Genomic DNA, 8,482 nt, shown 5'->3' with positions numbered 1-8,482 from the left:
CTCTTTGTTCAATTGTGCTCTCTGAGACCATCCAGTCTTCACTCAACGAACTAGCCTCCTGGCGCTCTTGCGTGGACAACAGGCCATCTCATCTAGCAATATCCACCCGAGGTTCTGTGAACCAAATATGCGCAGCTAAATAGTATGTCGGCCTGTCATTCCACTCACTCATTCACACATCTCCTCGTATAGGTCCACATATAAATACATATATATATGTATATATATATATATATATATATATATATATATATATATCTTGAAAACTACGTGGTTATAATTTTAAAACATATAAAAAGAAGAGCATAAAAAACCGCCAAGAAATATTGAATATTAATATTAACTATAATATTACGCAATTTGTGAACTCTGAGATGAATGGTGATACTTCTTGTGCTCCTTTAAAATTAAAAACAGTTTCAACTAAAATTACGAATTCTAATACAATTCATCGTATAATATTAATATTACTCCTGATAGATTTAATGAAAAATTTGATATACGGAATACTAACAATGGCTGATAAATCTGATTAATGCCAAAATTTCAGAAAAAGCCATAGTCGTATTACAATTAGGTCAACAGTTCAATTTACCTAACAACGTGGTTAGTAAGGACGGCATTACACGTGAGTTCATCAAACACATGGAATATAATCTTTTTAGAATTGACGATGAAATACGTAAAAATGTTAGGAATGAAACTGTCCAAATTCTTAAATCGATTAAGAATTGTAACATTAAATCTGTTGAAAATACAATTTTACGAAGGTGTAAAGGAGATTAAGCGATTCATCTCAGAGAATCCGGATATTTTAATTACTAAAGCGGATAAATACCACTGTAATTATGAGTCGAGATAGTTACAAAGAAAAAATGTATGAGATTCTCAATGATCAGACTACATACAATTCAATAAAAAAAGATCCTACTAATAAAATAACTGTGGAAATTGATAATTTACTAAAAAATTGGAAAAACAAGGGGTACATTGATTTAAATTTATACAAAAAATTGTATGTGTCGGACGGCGACTTCCGAGATCTTATGGACTGCCAAAAATTCATAAAGAAGGTCACCCTTTAAGATTAATTGTCAGTTGTATTAACAGTGCTTTTTATCCACTGGCGACCTTCTTAAAAGAAATCATTGACAATAATAATATAAAAAATTTTAGTTATGTAAAAAACAGCTTAGATTTAGTAAATAAACTCAATGGTAAAGCAATTGATAAAACTTTTAATATTATATCATTTGACGTCTCCATGTACACGAATATTCCGAATTAGTATCAAAAAACATTGAACGTAGGTGGAATTTTATTGAGAATAAGACTTCGATTCCTTTACATGAGTTTATCAAAGTAATTATGATTATAATTAATTCCACATTTTTTAGTTTTGATAAAAAAATATTTAAACAGATTTTTGGCATGTCAATGGGTTCTCCTTTGTTCCCTATACCGACGAACATAGTTTTACAAGAAATTTTAGAACAAGAAATTATTATACCATGAATAATATTATTTCATCTTTTTATTTTCATTATGTGGATGACATTGTGTTAGCTGTATATAAAGAAAAGGTTGAAGGAGTTCTAGAATTGTTTAACTCATATCATGAAAGGCTTAAATTTATTGTTGACTTTGGCGATGAAAACGACGTAAATTTCCTAGATGTTAAATTAATGAGACAAAAAGGAAATATCATCTTCGATATTTATAAAAAACATACCAATTCTGGGAGATAGTTAAACTTTTTTTCGAATCATCCGTTAGCACATAAAAGGGGAGTAATTATTGGGCAATTTGATAGAATTCTATTTTTATCCCAGCCTAAATTTCATGAAAAAAACATCTCTAAATTAATTCACACGTTTTTAAGTAATGGTTATCCTTTAAAGTTCAACAATAAAAAATAGAATAAAAACATTGGAAAATATAACTAATTTAGATCAAAATCGCGAAGAAATTAATAATGAATGTGATTCTAACGTTACTTCAAAAAAATTTTTCACGATACCATACTTGGGCAAAGTATCTGAAAAATTCAAAAAACTTTCACATGTTTATGGTTTTAATATAGCTTATAAACCTATGAATAAAATGAATACATTTATTAAGACAGGAAAGGATTCTTTGCCTAAGGATGACCAATGTGGAGTAGTTTATAAAATCAATTGTTTAAACACACTGTGAATCATCCTATGTTGACTAAACTAAAAGGAAATTAAAAACTCGGATTAAAGAACATAAGACTGACATAAAAAAACCTTCTTCCGAAATTTCAGTGGTTCACGTCACCGTTTGAATGAGATGCATGAATTAGATTGGGATAATATAAGAATTTTAGATACAGAACAATCATTAATGAAAAGAAGAATTTCGGAAATGATACATATAAAAAAACAAACAAGAGGTATCAATAAGCAAAGTGACACGGAAGATTTGCCTGAAGGAAGGTTTATCTTCCTCTTCTTAAGAAGGATCTCTCCTTCTTTTAATAAATAATTCTAGAACATTCTAAACTGTTGACTCAGATATATAAATAGTGGTAAAATACATGATATGACAAATAACAACACATAATGTCACGACAAAATTCTAATTGTGCAAAAGAAGTACTTGAGATTCATCGTTTAGTTTTTTTGCTGTAAAACAGGTAATGATTCTTCTTTATATTCCGACTAGAAGATATTAATGATATAAATATAATTTTATTTAAATTAGAATCTGGAAATTCTTGTTCTACACTTTTCTTGATATGACAACTGGCGTTGTAACATTATTGTATGAAGCATCTTCACATAGAAAAGAACATATTTATTTAATTACAACACCCGACTGTTGAATTTAATGTAACTAAATGTAACTCTGCGTTTTAAAAATATTATTGAATTACTGAAGATGACCAGATTGTGGCCGAAACGTTTAATGTTTTAATTAATATAATAATAATTAAATATCACAAACTATAACTTGTGCTGTGGTTTTTTTATGCTCTTCTTTTTATATTGGGAGTACAAATTAGTTCGATTAATTTTCCAAAAGCTGGCTCCGGCTGTTGTGAATGGTTCATAGTGACAACTGATTTTGGCGTTTTCAGAGAAGTTAGACATCTGCTAATAATATTCAGTTTATATCGCTTTGAGTTTCATACAAAAACCTTGACTTTTACTGTGTTTGAAATGTCGAATTTTGTGTTAACCAAGCAGCATTTGCGGGAGGTTCTAATTTTTTGCTTTAATTGGAAGAAAAATATAGCTGAAGCCCATCGAATGCTTGTCGAAGTTTATGGTGACACTGCTCCAACTGATTAATCATGTAGGGAATGGTTTCGACATTTCAAGGATGGAAATTTCAGCGTTGAAGACAAGCGCTCTGGACAGTCAAAAAAATTCGAAGACAAAGAATTAGAGGCATTACTCGAAGAAGATCAGAGTCAAATGCAAGAGGAGCTTGCAGAATCATTGGGAGTAACTCAACAAGCCGTTTCTGCACGATTGAGAGTCATGGGAACAATTGAAAAACAAGGAAATTGGGTGCCTTATGAACTGAAACCGAGAGACGTTGAAAGGCGATTTTTCACTTGCGAACAGCTAATTCAAAGACAACAAAGAAAAGATTTTTTGCATCAGATTGTGGAGATGAGAAGTGGATATTCTACGACAACCCCAAGAAGAAAAAATACTACGCTAAGCCCGGTCAATCATTGCCATCGACCTCAATATCAACACCAAAGCCGAACATTCATGGTTCGAAGATCATGCTCTGTATCTGGTGGGACCAAAAGGGTATTGTTTACTATGAGCTGCTGAAACCTGGCAATTCCATTACGGGCGATCGGTATGGGCTACAATTGATTCGTTTGAGCCGTGCATTGCGAGAAAAACGGCCGGAATACGAGCAAAGACATGATAAAGTTATTTTTCTTCATGATAACGCTCGGCCTCATGTCGCTAAAGTCGTAAAAAAATATTTGGAAACGCTCAAATAAGATGTTTTACCGTACCCGCCGTATTCTCCAGACATTGCTCCTTCTGATTAGTGGTTGTTCCGAAGGATGCAGCACGATTTGGCAAGTCATCGGTTCACTTCTTTCGCAGAAATCGAAAATTGGCTCCAAAATTGGATCGCCTCCAAAGACGAGTCATTTTTTCGAGATGGAATTCGAAAATTGCCTGAGAGATGGGGAAAAGTAGTAGCCAGCGATGGACAATACTTTAATTAATCTGTTCATTCATTTTGTTTTGAAATAAATGCATTTTTGAACAAAAAAAAATGAACCGAACTAATTTGTACTCCTAATACATATATATATATATATACACACACACACACACACACACACACACACACACACACACACACACATATATACAGGATGGCATGAATATACGGTCCCACTCGTTCCGAACAGGTAGAGCGGACTAAACTGAGTAGAAAAGTCCTCTACTATTTTGCAATGCTTGCAATAATTAATGAGATATTAACGTTTAAAGATATGATTATATCATTACAAAGAATATTTTCTTGATAATATAGTTTTAAAATCTTATTATTTACTTGAAACAAGTAATATTTAGGTATATATATATATTAGGTGCGCAACTAATTCGCATTTTCATCAAAATAACAGCGAGAACTTAGTTGCGCACCTAATATAATATTTTTTTGTATGTACATATGCACGCTTCAAAACGAACTAAACTGAGTTTTTTCCAACAGTTCTTAATCATTTTCCAATTTTCGCAATCGAGATATTATTTCGAAAGCGCTGAATATAGCCATCGATAGCTTGTAAATATATATGCATGTATACATACTCATATTCACATATATACATATATTTTACCCTTTCGTTCGGTATAGTACGTGTTCATACATCAAACAAAAAACGAGAACGAAGCCTTTATGTTAGAAGGAGTAAGCGGTGCCGTTCACCTAGTCAAAGCATGCCGCCATCACCGACCGACGATTACCCAAAAATTTCGTACTCGCCAGTCTCAGAACTACTAGACCTAACCTCTCTCCCCATCATCGATCTCGGTATCCCGAAAATCCTAAATTATTCCCCTCCTCTCGAAGAACGATTCTCTCCCCCTCTTCCTCTCGAAGAACGATTCCCTCTCCCTCCTCTTTTAAATCACCTTCTTCCAACTTCTCCATATCAACCATCCCGTGCCGATCGACTGGGATCGGTTTTTTAGACTGATTCTTTCCCCTCCAATGAAGAGGATAGAATAATGATGATCTATATTTCTGAAAACCCACCCTTTACACCGTCTTATATAAGCACCTTATCCCGATGTGCTCCTGCGCCACCTTCCTCGCCTCCAATACTCAATAACCTATTTTCTCTACTTCTACACGCACGCACGCCCGCCTACATATATATATATATACATATATATAATATCCAACATCCTATATATATATGTAGGGTGTTTAGAAAATAAATCTTTCCCATAGAGGCAGAATGGACTAAATTGAAAAGAAGAGTCCTTTATCATTTTGTAATTTTTACAATAGTTAACAAGATATTAATTATTAAAAATTGCCGAAAATTAATTTTCCATAATTTTTTACTTAAATATTATCAACTTTACAGAAAAACTGCAAGATAAAAATTGTTTATTTACTTCTTATAGAACTCTACGAATTTTTTTAGAATTTTTTAATACCGTATTTTCTCATTTTGGTAAAAATAAAAAAAGGTAGTACTAAAAGGTTGATAAAAAATTCTGAAAAAATTCTTAAATCTCTTTTCTGTAATGTTGATAGCATTTGAGTAAAACATTATTGAAGACCAATTTTCAACAATTTTTAGTAATTAATATTTTTTATTGTGAAAATTGTAAAATGATAAAGAACTTTTCTTCTCAGTTTAACCCATTTTGTCCCTGTGTGAAAAATTTATCATTTTCCAAATCACACTCTGTATATATAAAAATGATATTAAAAATTATGTTTTTCTCTTTTTTCGTTGATAATTTTATATATATATATATATATATATATATATATATATATATATATACGGGGTGTGGCTATTAAATAATGAGACTGACGCTGCTACAGAAGAAGTACGCATGCGCCAGCGACCGACAGCTGTTTAGCGTGAAGCCTTCTCTTTCGAATGCAGTACCTCTCGCTTCAGTAAACAAATCCGTATATCCGTAGCCTTCTTTCGCATTAGAGTTGTTTTTTTGTTTCGCTGGAAAAATGATAAGTGTAACAATAGAACAACGAATTGTTGTGAAATTTCACGTGAAACTTGGAAAAACCGCTACTGAAACTTATAATTTATTGAAAGAAGTGTATGGCCATGAATGTTTATCGCGTACACGGGTTTTTGAGTGGTTTAAGCGTTTCCAAGACGGCCGAGAAGACGTTGAAGATGATTCACGCCCGGGTCGCCCTTCCACGTCAGAAACGGATGACAATATCGAAACAATCGGTAATCTGGTTTGATCCGACTATCGGTTAAGTATTCGTGCGATTAGTGAAACTGTAGGAATTGACAAAGAATGTGTACGGCAAATTTTACATAACAATTTTAACATGAAAAAAGTGTGTGCCAAAATGGTACCTAAAATTCTCACGTTTGAACAACAAGAAGCTCGCAAAAATCTTTGTACTGACACTTTGAATGCCATTGAAAATGATCCAAACTTATTGGAAAGGATAATAACATTAAATTAAAATAACATAAAATTAAAAGGAACAAGATTTGAGTCCGTTGAAGCTGTGAAAGAGAAAGCGGCACGCGTCCTGAAGGAGCTGACAGAAGAAGACTTTCAGCACTGTTTCAAACAATGGAAGATTCGCATGGAGCGTTGTAGGGATAGAGAAGGGGTGTATATGAAGGTTAATAAGTAAATATGTATGAAATCAAAATAAAATGTTTTACAGCGTCAGTCTCGTTATTTAATAGCCACACCTCGTACAGGGTGTCTCTAAGATGGGTCGGAGCTACATTAGGGGCGGACAATGAATCAAAGGAACAATCATGGAACAAAAAATTCTTATACCATTTTGAGATACTCGCTGTAGTTTTTGAATTAGAAAAGAAAATGTCTAAGCCAATATGCGGTTAAGCCACGCTGCGCAAATTCGTAGGATGGCTCTCGAGCGGCGACGAAGCGCTTTTTCCACCTCCTTGCGCGCCGCCGCCACCGCCGCTCGAGTGTGGACCGTCCTACACGGACAGTGTGCGTGAGTGCGTAGTACGTGCGTGCGTGCGTGAAAAATAAAGTTTTTGTCATCTTTAAATCAATTTACAATCGATTAAAACATAGTCGACTAATAGGCAGCAAATAGTCAACTTATAGTCGACTCATAGTCGACTGTTGAAAGTTGACTTTAAGTCAACTGGGAACAGTCGACTTTCAACAGTCGACTATATACCGATTGGAAAAAGTCGACTATAAGTCAACAAACAGTCATTTGTGTTGTGTGAGCTCTTTCCAGCGTCAAATATATATCTATCTCATTTTAAGTGTGAAAAGTATAAAAAAGTGTAAACAAGGCGAACAGACCCACTTTCTCTTGACTCTTAATTCTCTAGTAAATAATCTCTATCAATTTCTATTCTAAGCATTCTAACCAACAGGTCTGTTCGCCTTGCTTACACTTATATATTTGACGCTGGATTTAAATCTACTACGTTAAATCTACTTCTCTTATATACGAAGAGAAGCAAAAAAAAACAAAAATTATAAAAATTTGCTCCTAAATCGTTAAAATTAATAGGTAAGTAATAGAATAAAACATTCCATAAAATAGTTATGTGTGTGCACTGTGTATTCTGTCATTTACTATGATTAATAAAAATCTATAGTATAGTAATATGAACTATATTTTCAGTACTCGCAAGTCGCAATGAATATGAATGATAAAACGTAGTTAATAAATTTTTGCAAACTATCTTGTACTTTATATTATTAATACTACTTAATTTTTTTTTAATGGTTCCTCGCAAAATAATCTAATAAGAAAAAAAACATTTTGAAAATAATGATTTAATAAACAAAGTATGAAAATATTGCAAGCAAGTAGTTAAAAGCAATGACAATTTCTAATTTGATGAAACATTTAATGAGAAAATATCCAATATTGTTATTCGAGAGTAAGACAAAGTGAGAACGATAGAGAGAGAATTTTGAGCGAGAAGGTTTTGAGCGAAAGTTCGATCTACGCGAATCTTCACATAACCGATCACAAATCGAACGTGGCGATTTTCTTGCGGCGAAGCATCTCAAAGGCGATTGCGCTGAATTGCGGAGCGTTCACTGTGACTGGAAAATCTAAGAAGAAGGATCACTGCTCGATTCGGCCTTTTATCTATTTTGTAGAATAAAGGCTTCTTTTTTCAATCGCCTATGAGATTTTCTCAGAGAAAAATTATAAAATTTGAGGTGACCCCATGATTCGGGCAGCGATTGGCAATTCTCGATTACGATGGGCAAGCGGTACGCTATTG

General features: G+C 33.3%; 1 long non-coding RNA gene across 1 annotated transcript; it reads left to right on the top strand.

Annotated features, from left to right (window-relative positions):
• Positions 1-1,735: 1,735 nt before the first annotated feature.
• Positions 1,736-4,279, top strand: LOC147908068 (uncharacterized). The gene is made up of 2 exons (XR_015546676.1): positions 1,736-2,659; positions 2,728-4,279. It is a non-coding gene; the product is annotated as an uncharacterized LOC147908068 (long non-coding RNA).
• Positions 4,280-8,482: the final 4,203 nt, after the last annotated feature.

This window comes from Acromyrmex echinatior, chromosome 11 (assembly GCF_024713525.1).
Source record: "Acromyrmex echinatior isolate Ae372 chromosome 11, ASM2471352v2, whole genome shotgun sequence".
NCBI lineage: Eukaryota > Metazoa > Arthropoda > Insecta > Hymenoptera > Formicidae > Acromyrmex > Acromyrmex echinatior.
The sequence above is the reverse complement of the archived record's forward strand: the minus strand, read 5'-3'. Positions and strand labels throughout refer to the sequence as shown.